The 16,606-nt window shown below is 43.7% G+C and overlaps 1 pseudogene; it reads right to left on the minus strand.

The window, feature by feature from the left end:
• Positions 1-1,372: 1,372 nt before the first annotated feature.
• LOC127971795 (gastrula zinc finger protein XlCGF52.1-like) lies at positions 1,373-4,305 on the minus strand (annotated as a pseudogene).
• Between the last annotated feature and the right edge of the window lie 12,301 nt (positions 4,306-16,606).

Here is a 16,606-nt window from a genome sequence, read left to right on the forward strand (position 1 = left end):
GTAAATGTCCGATTTGATAGTTAAACGTGTATGCTTATGAATTCGTCATTCTTAATTAGGGCGCTCCTGCACACTCGTTCACAATTAGCATAATCCCCTCCTATGAATTACAGATACACAATTTGCAGACAAAATGACTTATTTTCAATATAAACTTAATTGTGGCTGGATTAAAACATTTTTTTTGTCTTGGGCATGTCAAAGATTAGTAGCAACATTGGCTTTGATGCATTTTTAGTTTTTGTCCAGCATAATATTTAATTTTTTTCTCCCTAATTTGTTGTTGGTGGCTGTTTTTGCCCCATTGACTCCCATTATAATGACATTTTTGGATTTCAAAGCCATGACATCATGTAATCATGCATTCTTGATTGTTTGTGGTTTTCCCTTTTGGGAAGAGGTAAAATTTGTTAATTTTACAGTTGACCACTAGGTGGGACCATTAACCCTTTAGATAGGCCTGTGCCAAAAAAGGCTTGGTTTCTGGCTTGTATATGGAGTTATATGGAGTATAACAGCAAATTGTAGTGTTTGTGTGTGTGTGAGATTCTTGATTGTTGAGGGTTTTCCCTGTTGGGAAGAGGTAACATTTGTTATTTTTACAGTTGATCACTAGGTGGGACCGTTAACCCTTTAGATAGGCCTGTGCAAAAAAAGCTTAATTTCTGACTTGTATATGAAGCTATTTGGAGTATAACAGCATATTATATTGTGTGTGTGTGTGTGTGTGAGAGAGAGAGAGAGAGAATGTGTGAGAGAGACCTTTGCGCACTTACCTTGATGTATTTGAGAAAATCACAATGTAAACCTCAGCTCTCAGGAGTAAACAATAAAAAATGATTAATATTGATTCAAGCATTTAACATTTATGAATAAACTAAATGTCAATAATAAAAAATACTGCACAATTTGTAAATATTAGGAAGAAGGTCCTTATTCTGTCCCAAATGTGGATATGCAAAATCCCATCAGTTGGCATAGTGGTGTAACTTAAGAGAACAACTTTTGCAATGTCCAGATCACGAGAAAACAACTTTATGTCGAGATCATGAGAAAATATTGTGATAATGTGTAAAAAACTTAAGTTATGTTGAGATGACAGGAAAATTAAGGTCTGGTAATGAGAAAAAACTTTTGTCATATCTACATCATGAGAAAAAAAATATGTAGTGATCATGAGAAAACAACTTTTATTATATCAAGATCCCAATATACTTAGTCGTTATTACAAGAAAAAAATATGAATAATCCATGGCTTCAGGACTTTTCTTACAGATGAGCCCCAGAAGTAGTAAAATTCAAGTCCAGACTGAAATGTTTACAGGGCATTCTCTCACTATATATTAGAAATAATACATTCCAATGTTCATCATTTCACTCAGTTTGTCATTTTATTTATCTCTCATTTACATTAGTGACACATCAGTTTATCAATTTATGTAATGACGCCTCTATAACAATATAAACAGGAGGGTGTCTAACACAACCCCTCAAAATTTAAAACCATAAATATATGGTCAGGTGTTCATGTGCAAAAAAAAAAAAAGAGCAAAGTTAAAAAAAAAGTTAAGAATGCAAATAAACGAAGCGACCATAAAATGTGGACAAATCACATTTGAGACATTCAGCTGTGGTGAGAACGTGTCCTTAATTTGACACAGATCCGTATTTTCTTGGTGCAATTTTAACTTGCCAAACCACTTAAAACTCTTTCCACACAAAGCACATACATAGGACTTCACGTTTTCATGATTTTTCATGTGTATCTTTAAGTGCAATGGCAAAATAAATGTTTTGTTACACTAAATGGCCTTTCTCCAGAGTGAATGCACTGTTGATTTTCAAAATTACTGTTTTTTCTACACCTCTTTTTACATTTAGAACTTTGCGATTTCTGTCCAGAATGAGTTTGCAAATGACGTTTCAGGTCTCTTTGATACGTGAAACTCCTGTCACACTGCATACACGAAAAGGGCTTCTCTCCGGTGTGAAGTCTCATGTGAGTCTTAAGATTTCCTTTAAGCGAGAAGCTCTTCCCACACCGTTTGCACGTGTAAGGCTTCTCTCCAGTGTGAAGACTCATGTGAGTGCTGAGGCTTTTTTTATAACAAAAACGCTTTCCACACTGCTTGCATTTAAAACAGTTTTCTCCTGAGTGAATCCTTGAGTGGTAATTAAGGGTTACTTTCCGTCTGAAATGCTTTCCACACTGGCCACATACAAACGGCTTCTCTCCAGTGTGAACGTTCTTGTGATATCTAAGGTTCAGTTCTGTTGTGAAGCTCTTTTCACACTGATCACAGGTGAACAGCTTCTCTCCCGTGTGAATTCTCATGTGGGAATTAAGAGTGTTTTTATGTGAAAATCTCTGTCCACACTGAGGGCAGGTGTAAGGTTTCTCTCCGGTGTGAACTCTCATGTGGACTTTAAGGTTTCCTTTTTGAGTGAAACTGCTCCCACACTGTTGGCAGGTGAACGAGCTCTCTCCAGTGTGAATTCTCATGTGGATATCAAGGTTTTGTCTTTTAGTGAAACGTTTTCCACACTGTTTGCAGATGAACCGAGTTCTCTCCGGTATGGAGTCTCATATGGACTGTAAGGTTTTGTTTCTGACTGAAACACTTCCCACACTGCTGGCAGCTGTAAGGCTTCTCTCCAGTGTGAACTCTCATGTGGATCGTAAGGTTTTGTTTTTGATTGAAGCTTTTTCCACACTGTTGGCAGCTGAAATAACTCTTAGCTTTGGTCTTTTTCGCTGTTCTTCGTGAAGAACTCTTTTTAGTCCGTGTGGATTTTTCTACAGTTATTAAAAAAGGTTTCTCAATCTGAGATTTCTCTTCCATTTCATTCAGTTCTTGACTCTCCTCTTTAAGGGCCATCATGTCTAAAGTTAAAAAAAAAAGTCAGAAGTTAACACTAGTTTAAAGGCACAAAACAACAGACATCAAAACCAACATAATGTATCAAAACTTAGTAAAAAAAAAAAAAAAAAAGTGTTTCCTGTAATCTCAGAACATATTCTCAATATTAAATTTTCGCTTTCTTTCATTTTTAAACATTGCTGGCAGTTATAAAACCACTTTATATATATATATATATATATATATATATATATATATATATATATATTCTCTATCACTCAGCCCTTCAAAAATCTACTTACCCTAAACAAGTGGTCAAGCGTTAATATTGAGAACTGTGGTGGTTCTTTGCCTCAATGTGGTGAATTTACTGTATGACTGATGTATGTTTTACTTCATTTTTCCTTTATTTGAAATATGTTAACAATGTCCAACAAGTTTTACAAATATTGAACACTATTTGAAAACCCTAAACTGTTGTGAATATAAGAACTGAGCATGTCCATCTCTGAACCAGTCAAGTGTGAAAGCAGATTTGAATGAACCATATGATCATGTGACGCAATGAACATTCTAATTACACTGACATACTTCAACAATATCATTCATTTCTGTAGATTTCCACTTTGAGAATGAACACCAACCTGTTTGTTCCTCAGTATCTTCTTGTTTTACTCTGAATGCTTCTTCAATCTTCACATCTTCACTCTCCTCTTTAATTAACGCCATCTTTATAAAAGTGTGTCACGTGGATCTCATCTGCTTCACCAGGGAGTTTTTTTATTGGACAGTTATGTATAAGATGGGAATAATTAACAGGAAAAAAAATCCAAACTAAATCTCTGATTAACTCAACACTCAAACCTAGTGCTACACATTAATAAGAACTCAGTTTATACCGACATTTCGTATGTAAGCTTTTAGTGTATATTAATGCTTATTAATTACATTTTATAAAAGCATATGCATTTGGTTTGTGGAAAAAAAAAAGTTAACTCTTTGTTTTTGTTTATGTGACGTGTTTGTTTGTGTTCTCTGCATTTGCGCTGTCGTGAATCAGTGAATCATTTTGCGAATCGATTCATTCGGACGTCTTTAATTCTCTCATCAGTAACGTTACTTTGCCAGTGCCAATTCGTGTTTACTGTAAACCGATTCTCGAGATGGGAAGCGAAATGAGACGCACCTTTTAACCGATTAATTATATACTGGTGCTCTTTACTCAAATAAATCAACGTATCTTTATAAGCATTGCACTGCTATACATTCAATAATAATTAATTCATTATACGTAATTTTGAAACGCTATGAAATTGAATATACATTTTAGCCACATGTTTAAAGGCACTACATTATGATTATTTTTTTATTTCTTTTAATTGTCAAATCGCAGCACAAACCTTTCTTCAGCCAGAACACAACAAACACAGGAGCGCTACCCAGCATTATGACGTGACATTGTCAGACCAAATTAAAAGTCTTTACCACACGCTGCTGTCTGAAAACACAAAAGTGCATAGGAATTCACATACAAACACAGGTACATAATAAAACACGTCAGATGTATTCATATTTGAATTACAGATACTTAAGCATGTACTGAATATGAGATGCTGTTTAGGAGACATTTTTGGATGCAAGGCCACAGGGGTGGAAAAGTTACAAACAGACCTTTTTAAGTGACATCTTAAAAAAAGGGGGTTATAACCTTATCTGTCAAATATTGCTTGTTGTAAATATTTAATAAATATTCATACTTTTGGATCTGAATCAAAACAGTTTTCGCTAACTTACATAGGTAAGATTCATAAGTTGTGAACATATGGTTCATTACTGTCCAGCCAAAATTAGGATTCACAGTTAAATAATATTGAAATTAAATTATTAATTAATAATAACTTATGAATAAAGAGATCATGATCACCTTTTTGCATCATGACCTGAAGTCTTTAGATGACAATGGTAAGAAAAGTGACATGAGATATTGTTTGTATATTTGTACAGGTAAATTGCTAATTGTTTTCACTTTTCATTTTTTCAACAAGACACAAAGAAGCAGACAGAGAGTTTTCTTTTGAGGTTGCTGTTTGTTGCTTTTCATGTTCATGTCCCAGATTAATTGTTTTTTTCTTGTTCGTGCTGTTCCTCTTTGCTTCAGTGATTCTGCTTGATTCTGCCTGACCCATTAATGGTCTTTTTTTCTGAGGTGTATAATAACAATAACAACAATAATAATTCTTATTGCTATTTGCATAACAAACATTTTTTATATATATTGATATATACTGTATGTCTTGTATTTCATTATATATTGATTTAAGTCTATTATGGCAGGACTTTTATTTTGGTCTGGCGATGTGATGTCGCACGGCTTCCTGCATCTTTTTTTCAGCTAGTGATTTTAAGCTTTTAAAGTGTTTGTCAAAACAAAACATTCAGTCTATTTTATGGAGTTTACAAGTTGGGTAAAATTAATAAATTAATTATAACATTGTGATGCTTTATCTAGCAATAATACATTTTATTTTTGTGAGTAAAGCATATCCATGTATGAGTATCAGAAAAGATGCATCTCATTTTGCATTTAATATCATGACTTAATTCATAGTTAACTGTATTCTCATTTATTTTTCTCATTAAATTTGCTGATTTACATCTAGTAGTCCTGTTGTGTTTGTGTTGCAATTTCGGTTATCTCTGGCCAATCAGTGATCAGCGAAGTTTAAACATCAAGTTTTGGTAATATTACAATTCACTTGGGACTTATGAGGTACCAGGTACTGTACCCAGTGAAAAACCCACCTAAAGTGAACCGTGCCAATCCATACCATGTAGTTGAAAAGTGCCGTAATGGAAAAGACGTTAATAGATAAATTTTTCTGAGTATGAGTCGCGAAAGGGAGAGACACTAATCTTCATCATCAAAATTGTAAGTAATATTAACTGTAGGCATACCACTGATCCACTGACATGTTTGCAAAAATAACCAAGGAATTTCAATTAGAGAACAATAACCACTGTAGCACAAAAGATTACAAAAATGTAGCTAAGATTTTTTAGGGTTACAGCTGTCAGAAATTAGTAGGAAGTGCAGAGGCCCTTGCTTTGAATGACTTCAGTACATCTGTGGTCGCAGGACATGACTAGTTTCTCACAGTGTGCTGGTGTGATCTTGGACTGCTCTTTTTTCTGTCTTTTCCATAGTTTGATAACTGTCGTGGGATATTTAGCCAGGCTCCAGACAGGAGTGGGTGTGTGAGAGAGGTAGATGGACCAGGATGCCAAGCTGTTTTCCCTCAAGCGCCATGGGCCAGGGAAGATGAGGTTCTGTGAAGACGCTGTTGCCCCCCTTATTTTAAATGCTCCTTTACATTTGGACACGTTATTCCCCATTTTGGACATTTTGTGAAATGTTTGATATTTGATTTTCTGTTAAATAAAGTGAAAGTGACATTCAGCCAAGTATGGTGACCCATACTCAGAATTTGTGCTCTGCATTTAACCCATCCAAAGTGCACACACACAGAGCAGTGAACACACACACACACTGTGAACACACACCTGGAGCAGTGGGCAGCCATTTATGCTGCAGCGCCCAGGGAGCAGTTGGGGGTTCGATGCCTTGCTCCAAGCCTTTCCAAGGCCTGACACCACACCCACCATGTCTAGTTTGCTCCCCACACTGCAATATAGATAGATAGATAGATAGATATAGATGCAGGACCAGACAGTTTTAGCAATGTGATCTGAGAAAGTCAGCTGATCATCAATCATAACTCCAAGGCTTCTGACTGTTTTTGAAGGAGTTATGGTTGATGTGCCTAACTTGATGGTGAAATTGTGATGAAATGATGGGTTTGCTGGGACCACAAGCAGTTCTGTCTTAGCAAGGTTGAGTTGAAGGTGATGGTCCATCATCCAGCAAGAAATGTCTGTTAGACAAGCTGGGATGCGAGAAGCTACCGTCGGATCATCAGGATGGAATGAGAGGTAGAGTTGAGTGTCATCAGCATAGCAGTGGTATGAAAAGCCTAATGACAGAACCTAATGATGCCATGTAGACAGAGAAGAGAAGTGGTCCAAGAACTGAGCCCTGAGGCACCCCAGTTGTTAGATACTGTGACTTGGACACCTCAACTATCAAAGATATTTTGAAGGACCTATCTGATGAGTAAGTCTCAAACAACTGAAGTGTGGTTCATGAGATGCCCTTTGCCAGTAGGGTTGATTGGAGGATCTGGTGGTTAACCATGTCAAAAGCAGCAGACAGATCAAGCAATAGAAGTATTGAAGATTTGGATTCCGCTCTTGACAGTGTAAGGGAAACAGGTCAATTTAGCTCAAAGTGAATAATTTAATAATTTAAATGGAATTTGAACAGAATCACTGTTTCACGGCTGGTCACGGAGACGCCCTGCGATTCACTGAACGAGCCGTTTAACATCAAATCTGTGCTGGATATTAATATCTCATCAATATGAATAAGGCTTTATTTAGATAAATCTAAGACATATAAACTAATCTAACACAAACGCACGCACTCACACATTCACACAAGTTGCAGGAAGATCGAATGTTAGGGAAAGATGAGTTTAAGAGAATGGAAATCTGGAATCCTAAGTTTACAGCAATTTGTTAAATTGCATAGACATGAACAGCCATCAATCACTTAATTAACCCTCGCATTGAGTTCCTCAATGAGATTAAAATTATATTAGATACACCAGCACAAATGTCTGAAGGTACATTGCCTGAAGGTGTCCCTTTGTTGTCGCTGATTGTCTGGAAGTCCAGTCGCTGAAGTGACGTCTTGGGAAGCCCGTGGTTGGACGTTGGCTGAAGATGGAGTTGTGTGGCTGTTTGAAGTTGAAGGGGCACCCGAGGTCAGGCGTCGGAGGCTCGACGTTACAAAACTTAACTCAGAACACGAAACTCTCAAACGGAAAAGAAAAGAAATTAAGTTTGACAAGGTGGTGTTTCTTCTCATCGTGGCTAAGTAGCAGCAGGCGTGCAGGCTGAAGCACGCAAGAGCCGCGCTCAAAGAACAGTGATGACAAACAGCATGGCTAAAAGCTAAGAAGCAAAGCTACAAGCTGGCATGACTAATAGCAAAAGCAAGGCTACAACTAAAAGCAGGTATGACTAGTAGCAAAAGCAAAGCTAACAACTAAAGCAAGATTTTATGGTGTCCAAAGTATTTAAACTGGCCTGTTGGCCACACCTCAAATGTTGTCTTGACCAATCAGATATTGTCTTGGCTCGGGGGCATCATAAATCATATGTTTATCTTACCAAGCATGGGGTCCGAATTTTAACGCTCTTGCAGGGTCTAATTTTGGACATGATTCCTATAACACGAATATGATAGATTTGACCAATAATTGATTGTCAGGACAATATCAAGCAAGCAGATTCAATTACATAGATACTAGGCATGACTATGTAGCCTTAAGTTCCCATAGTTATCAAAAGACATACACAATAAGTGATTATAACATGACAGTCAAATGTGTGGGTTACATGTAAATTAATATGGAGTTAAGCGATGGAATGATATTCATTTAGAAGTCATTTTGGAGTTCATTTTGGTCCATATATATGTACAAAAGACAGTTTCTTTGTCATTCTCTGACATAGGAATATTCTGTGGAGACCAAAGGTTACAAGTCCCACCCCCCCTTTAGTAATTTCAGTCTGGTTCTGCTAGGTGGGGGAAGTCAATGGAACTTGTGTAGTACTCTCATGGTTTTTCATGTGATGTCCAGCGTTGCATTTCACTTGCGAACAACAACTTTGACAGTCTCTTCTGCGGATTAAAAATTGTCAATAATTGTTCTAGTGGTGTAAATGTTGAAAGCTGTTCTGTGAAAGCGTTGGTTGGTTGTGTAATGAAAGTTCAATCAGAGTAGAGGAAGGAGACCAGAGTCGGCGTACGGGGCTCGTGAGAGGCTTTATTCCAAAACAAAAAACAAAACAAATAAACAAACAAGCGCGGCAGGTGCGCGCACTCTCTAACAGCACTTCGGCCACGAATACTGCGTCTGACTTGCTCGATCGCTCTCCAGCTTCCTGCGCTCACGAGTCCCCGTCTCTCTCTCCTTTCGCCGGCTGTCGCGCTCCTTAAATGCGGGTTCCCCACGCCAATCACTGAAACGAGATCCAGGTGTTACTTGTTTCTCACCTGAACCACTTATCGCCGCTCGTCTCTTCACTCGCTCTCCCGTTGCAGACTTCGCTAAACCACGCCTCCGCCACATACCCCCACCGCCCGACTCAGGCCGGGGAGCCATCCGGCCTGCAGCAGCACCCCCCCCCCATTCCTGGAGAGGAAATCGGCCACAGCCATCTGCGCCCCCGGCCTGTGAATCACCTTGAACTTAAATGGCTGTAAAGCTAGATACCAACGGGTGATTCGCGCGTTGGTATCCTTCATGCGGTGGAGCCACTGGAGGGGCGCGTGGTCCGAGCAGAGGGTGAACTCCCGTCCCAGGAGGTAGTAACGAAGGGTGAGAACCGCCCACCTGATGGCCAAACACTCCTTCTCTATGGTGCTGTACTTAGTCTCTCTCTTGGAGAGCTTCCGACTAATGTACAGCACCGGGCGGTCTTCCCCCCCCACCTCCTGGGACAGGACCGCGCCCAGCCCCCTGTCCGACACGTCGGTCTGCAAAAAAAAGGGGAGAGCAAAGTTAGGAGAGTGCAGGAGCGGCCCGCCACACAGGGCAGCTTTAACTCGGGTAAAGGCCCGTTGGCACGGCTCCGTCCACTGGACCGTATCTGGTACCTCCTTTTTAGTGAGGTCAGTCAACGGGCTGGTGAGGTCCGAATAATGAGGAATAAACCTCCTGTAATATCCCGCCAGCCCCAAGAACTGCCTCACCTCCTTTTTGGTCTTGGGCCTGGGACAGGTTGCAATTGCTGCCGTCTTATCAATTTGGGGACGCACCTGCCCGTGGCCCAAGTGGAAGCCCAGATACTTTACCTCCACCCGTCCAACTGCGCACTTCTTCGGGTTAGCCGTTAGCCCCGCCAGTCTCAGCGCCCTGAGGACCGTCCTCACATGCTCCATATGCCGCTGCCAGTCCCCACTATAGATGATAATATCATCCAGGTAGGCGGCGGCATATGCAGCATGGGGCCGCAGCACTCGATCCATGAGGCGCTGAAACGTAGCCGGGGCCCCGAACAAGCCGAACGGAAGCGTAACAAATTGGTGTAATCCAAACGGCGTGGTGAAGGCGGTCTTTTCTTTGGAAATGGGAGATAAGGGGATCTGCCAATAACCTTTGGTTAAGTCCAATGTCGAATAAAAACGAGCCGTGCCTAACCGATCGAGCAACTCGTCAATCCGCGGCATTGGATAAGCATCAAATTTGGAAATTGCATTCACCCTGCGATAGTCTACACAGAACCGTACCGAGCCGTCCGTTTTGGGCACCAAAACTATCGGGCTCGCCCAATCGCTGTGTGACTCCTCGATTACTCCCATCCCCAGCATAGCCTCTAATTCGGTCTGAACTACCTTTTTTTTTGTGTTCAGGCAATCTATATGGCCGGCTGCGAATTACGACTCCCGGCTCTGTCTCAATGTGGTGCTGAATCAGGTCCGTATGGCCGGGTAGGGGCGAAAACACGTCTGCAAATTCTACCTGCAACTGCGCGATGTCAGTGAGCTGCGAGGGCGAGAGGTGGTCCCCTCCTAGAGCCAGTGCGAGGGGTTTTCCTTTAATAATCGCCTCTGGCCCGAGATCCTCCTCCCCACTCACTACCGTCGCTAACAACACTGACTCCTCCCCGCTCCATTTTTTAAGGAGGTTGAGATGGTAGATTTGCCGTGAGTCGCCTCTATCTGTCCGTACTACCTCATAATTGAGATCTCCTATCCGCCGTGTGACCTCAAATGGTCCTTGCTACTTGGCTAACAATTTGGAGCTAGAGGTTGGCAGTAAAACGAGCACTTTATCTCCCGGTGCAAATTCTCGTAGCTTAGTTCCCCGGTTATATAGCTGGCTTTGTCTGCCCTGGGCCTGAAGCAAATTCTCCATAGAGAGCCGCCCCAGTGTATGGAGTTTTGCGCGCAGGTCCAGGACATATTGAATTTCATTTTTGCTATCCGAGTGTCCGTCCTCCCAAGTTTCTCTCAGAACGTCTAGCACCCCCCTGGGCTGACGTCCATAGAGAAGCTCGAAGGGGGAAAACCTCGTGGAGGCTTGGGGGACTTCGCGCACAGCAAATAAGAGGGGTTCTAGCCAACGGTCCCAATTTTTCGCGTCTTCATGTACGAATTTCAGGATCATGGTTTTTAATGTGCGATTAAACCGTTCAACCAGACCGTCAATTTGTGGGTGATAAACGCTGGTACGCACCGCTTTAATGCCCAATAATCCGTACAATTCGTTTAACGTGCGCGACATAAACGCGGTGCCCTGGTCCGTGAGAATCTCTTTTGGGATTCCCACGCGGGAGATTAAACGAAACAAGGCATCCGCCACACTTTTGGCTGAGATGTTACGGAGCGCCACTGCTTCCGGATACCGTGTCGCGTAATCCACTAAGACTAACGCGAAACGGTGTCCCCGTGCGGATCGCTCTAACGGCCCGATCAGGTCCATACCAATTCGCTCGGAGGGGACCTGCACTAGAGGAATAGGGCGCAAAGGCGCTTTTGGAACGGCCGGTGGGTTTACCAACTGACTTTCCCGACAAGACGCGCACCACCTGCGCACGTTCTCGTGAATGCCCGGCCAAAAGAATCGGGTCGTTAGACGATTTAGTGTTGCTGCTACTCCTAAGTGCCCTGCCATAGGATTACAATGCGCCGTCCGGAAAGGAATTTCCTGACGGCTCCGCGGTACTAACAACTGGGTTGTATCTTCATTTGTCTGAGCGTCGTGGGTCACTCGATACAACCTGTCTTTAATAACAGCAAAATACGGGTGGGATAGCGGACGCTCAGGGTGGAGGACCCGCCCATCGATCGAGCGGACCTGCTCGAAGGCATGCTTCAGCGTCTCGTCCTGGGATTGTTCCAGGGGAAAGTCATCGCGGCCGGCAAGGTTTAGCCTCCTCGCCATGCCGCTCGGTTCCCCTGAGACCGCCCCGCTAGGCCCCGGGACAGATTCTCCCACCTGAGCACTCGCCCCGCCCCCCGGCCGGTTCTTTCCCCCGACGGCACCCGCTGTCAAACACCCTAGTAAATGCTGAAACGCTGGCCAATTTGTCCCCAAAATTAGCGGATGCCGGAGGCGCGGACTAACGGCCACCTCCACACTATGCTTATGGCCCCGAAATTAAATACCTATGGCTTTTAATGGATATTCCCTTATATCCCCGTGCACACACCTCACCTTAACCATGCGGCCCGTATCCAATGCCCCGGATTGTATCAGGCTTTGATGGATGGAGGTCTGGTTACAACCTGAATCCACCAGAGCCTGATAGGTACCCCCCTTAATACTCACGGGTATTTGGTACAGCCCGGCTTGATCGGGGGCAGCCTGCGGGTCGTCCGGGATCCGGACCAGTGTCCCCACCTCCATCATCGGGCACCTGTCCACAAAGTGGCCCGGATCCCCGCCACGCCAGCAGGCTGGCCCGGGTCTCCCCGCTGCCCTAGTGGCGGGAAGTGGCTCAGGGGATTGACGTGGGGAAGCAGCCGGAGTGTCTTCACTCCCCCGTCGCTGGGGAGCGGCCATCCCTCGTGCGGGACCTCGGGCCCCGGCTGCAGGCTCCATCGCCACCCTCCAGCGGGGCGCAGCCCTCGGTGGCCCCACCCAACGGGACCTAGGGAGAGGGAGAGATTTCGGAGTGGGGGGGGAGGGGGAAACAGAGAGAGAGAGAGAGACAGCAGGGAGGGGCTCGCTGACCCCGGAGCACGCCGCCAGCTGATCCTCCGCCAGTTGGATGGCCAGATCCAGCGACGCCGGGCGGTGGCACTGGACCCACTGGGCGGACTTCTTTGGAAGGCGGGAGATGAACTGCTCCAGTACCACCGCGTTGATGATGGATTCTGCGTCGCCGTCCCCGGCCAACAGCCATTTGCGGCACGAGTCCCGGAGCTGCTGCGGCAACACAAAGGGTCGGCCCGCCTCGGCCAGCTCCAGCGACCGGAAGCGCTGGCGATGTTGTTCTGGGCTGAGGCCCACCCTCTGGAGGATGGCTCGTCTGAGGTCGGCGTAGACCAGGAGGTTCGAGACGGGTAGTTGTTGAGCCGCCTTCTGGGCCTCCCCCAACAGCAGAGGGATCACCCGTACGGGCCAGCTGTCCACCGGCCACCCACACGCCTCCGCCGTCCGCTCGAACAAGTCAAGGAAAGTCTCCGGGTCGTCAGTGGGTCCCATCTTGGTGAGTGGCATGTGAGGGGGCGGGGCGCTGGGGGAGGCCGTCCCCGTCCGAGCCTCCCGGTCCAGCAAGCTCCGGACCAGCTCGCGGTCCTCCTGCTGGGCCCGCATCATCGCCTGGAACCGGTGGTCTTGGTCGGCCCGCAGGTCCAGCAGGGCCTGGTGGTGTTCTTGGTGCAGGCCCGTGAGCGATGATATGATGTCCGCAAATGGCGAGGCTGATGTAGCTGACGGAGTCCGCATGGCGAACGCTCTCCTTCCTCCCGGGTTTCGGCACCAGTGTAATGAAAGTTCAATCAGAGTAGAGGAAGGAGACCAGAGTCGGCGTACGGGGCTCGTGAGAGGCTTTATTCCAAAACAAAAACAAAACAAATAAACAAACAAGCGCGGCAGGTGCGCGCACTCTCTAACAGCACTTCGGACACGAATACTGCGTCTGACTTGCTCGATCGCTCTCCAGCTTCCTGAGCTCACGAGTCCCCGTCTCTCTCTCCTTTCGCCGGCTGTCGTGCTCCTTAAATGCGGGTTCCCCACGCCAATCACTGAAACGAGATCCAGGTGTTACTTGTTTCTCACCTGAACCACTTATCGCCGCTCGTCTCTTCACTCGCTCTCCCGTTGCAGACTTCGCTAAACCATGCCTCCGCCACAGGTTGGTTATCTTTCTTGGGACTCTTTAATTTGTCTGGTTCGAGTCATTTCTTGTTACAACAGTCTTAGGGCTTCAACAACTGAGAGCAAGGCAGTCTTAGTTTAATGTCCACTTCTGAAACCAGATTGGTTGCTGTCAATGAGGTTGTTCTGTGTGAGAAATGCAGAGACTTGATTGAACACAGCTCATTCAAGTGTTTTTGCAATGAAAGGAAGAAGAGAAACTGGTCTGTAGTTCTCTAAAAGAGATGGGTTGAGGGTGGGTTTCTTAAGTAGCGGAGTTATACGTGCCTGTCTAAATGATGAGGGAAAGACACCAGTGTGGGGGGATGTGTTGATGATATGAGTGAGTGCAGGTACAACTGCAGGATAAATGGCTTGAAGGAGATGAGATGGAATAGGATCAAGAGGACAAGCAGTAGGATGATTAGAAAGGATAAGTTTGGAGACTTCTGCCTCAGAGAGTGAAGAGAAGGATGTGAATGAATGTTTGCTGGTGAGATGTGCTTGACGGATTGTGGGATGGAAAATTGTGCACTGATATATTTTATTGTATTAATGGAAAACATGGCAAAGTCGTCAGCTATTAGAGATTAAGCAGGAGGGGGAGGAGGACAAAGGAGCAAGAAAAAGGTTTTAAAAGCATGCAAGAGTTAGACGAATTGTTAATTTTGTTATGGCAGTATGTCCTTTTAGCGGTGGAGACATTAGCAGAGAAGGAAGAGAGGAGTGTAGCCTCAAGCTGTAGCCTAAGCATAAGCACATCCTAAACCGTAGCCTACGCTGTAGCCTGACGTGCACCTCTCCAAAAATCAAACAGTGTGTCAACTCTACATGGACTGCTAGCACTGTGATTTGTCCCACTAGAACCTCTTCCTCCATATGTACTTGAGTTTTTTGTGTTTATGTGCACTTTAATATATTTTAATGTTACACCTTCTTTTATAAAATAAAACAAATCAAAGAACGAGTGTCTTTTCCTTTATTATACCTCATTATTAATGCCACTTACAAGTCAAGTGTCAGATGAGAAGTGGCTCATAACACAAAAATCACAACTACATAAATCTCCCTCTCTGCCTGCTGAAGCATTGGGATACATCCCAGTTCCCAGATGCATCATGTACTTCTTTATCACTTCTTAACAGAAACACAGGAGGTAGTTCAGCCTTGCATATACAACTAGGATAATATATGTTATACAGTAATGAAAAGAATAAAGACTGAACATATTAAAACATATATTTTCCCACAGCAAGAAGAAGAGCTCTGGTACCAAGTCCAGGAAGGACAGGTCTCCTCATTGGTCCACATTCAGTTTTTGCCCTTCACCTGCCAAGAGACTAATTTCTAAAATATTGGCCTATGGCTGCCATAAAAATTCTTTAGGACCTCTGGATGCAACAGCTGTGGAAAAAACATAAAGAGATTCCTCCAACTCCATTCATTTCAAACCGAGCAATAACCTGCCGCTCTCTTTTGTGAAGCCCATACAGAAGTAGTCTTGTGTAGCCAGACCTTCAGACAGTTCGTTTTGTTCAGCTTCGGGGTATGTGAATGTTGCCACAATTACAGGTGTATAGAACTCTCAGAAGCATTTTAAAGATTCTATGCCATGAACTTTAAATATTTCACCTACTTTTGAAAACCCAGCGTTTAGTTGATCCTGATAAGTTTTCATCGTCACAGTTGTAAACCGGACAGTTTTCTTCTTTCGTGAGGGTGTTTGGCGGCACGTCATCTTTGTTTACAGGTGGAACGTTAAAGAATGCAACACACACATCTCCAGGAGATTCTGTATAATTCAAACAATCCAATGACGACTTTTGTGTCAACTTTTACTTTTGTGTCCCATATGCATCAGACATTTAGCCAATGGTCCATGGGCGTGATGCCTGAGACTAACACGAAAGTGACTAAAACTGCAATTCATTGATGGCCGCTAAAGGCTGGGTCCAAAAGGGTCCTTAGACTCCCCATAGACTCCCCATGTTAAAATGCCTGTACAGCTTGGTAAAAAAAATAAATTTGAATTAATTAACAAAAAAATTTTGAATTTTTAATAACCCATCCTTATAAATTATATTAAGACATAAAGTTCTGGAAGGATGGCCACTTGAGCGACAGATGGATAGCCGCTGCTGTCACTGGCATCAAGCTAGATGGGCATGGTTTCAGCAGTCAGCTCCTGCCTCTTTGCCCATTTCCGAATATCCAGGAGAAAATCGCGTTGACACGCTGCCAAGATGGCGCCCACATTGTACTTCAGGAATCTACAGGTGACATCATGGACACTACGTCCATGTTTTTATACAGTCTATGTTTCAAACCTTTAAACTGATGCAATCTACAATACATCCATTTCATGATTATTCCCAGAAATAAGTATTCCCAGTGGCAGTTATATGTGATGCAATATCTTAGACAACTCAGCTGTTAACAGACAAACGAATGCATTTAGGACTGTTTGACCCATGATGAAGGGGGATCCACACAACTGCAGAACAAAGTCATTATACTGTGCTAGGGTCCACCACATGCTGTTGTATTGACAGATAGTAAGTACAAAACAATAGTCCTTTCTGAAAAAAAAGAAGAAATGGTGACCAAAAACAGACACCAGGAGAACATGAGGAGAAAACAGGAGAAATACCCAGGGGAACAGAGGAAATACCAGATGATGACAATTTCGGATGAGTTCTTTTTCTTCTATGATAGTAAAGATTGGTTTCACATGGACACCTCAGTACCAAT

Source organism: Carassius gibelio, chromosome A4, assembly GCF_023724105.1.
Source record: "Carassius gibelio isolate Cgi1373 ecotype wild population from Czech Republic chromosome A4, carGib1.2-hapl.c, whole genome shotgun sequence".
In the NCBI taxonomy this organism is placed as follows: domain Eukaryota; kingdom Metazoa; phylum Chordata; class Actinopteri; order Cypriniformes; family Cyprinidae; genus Carassius; species Carassius gibelio.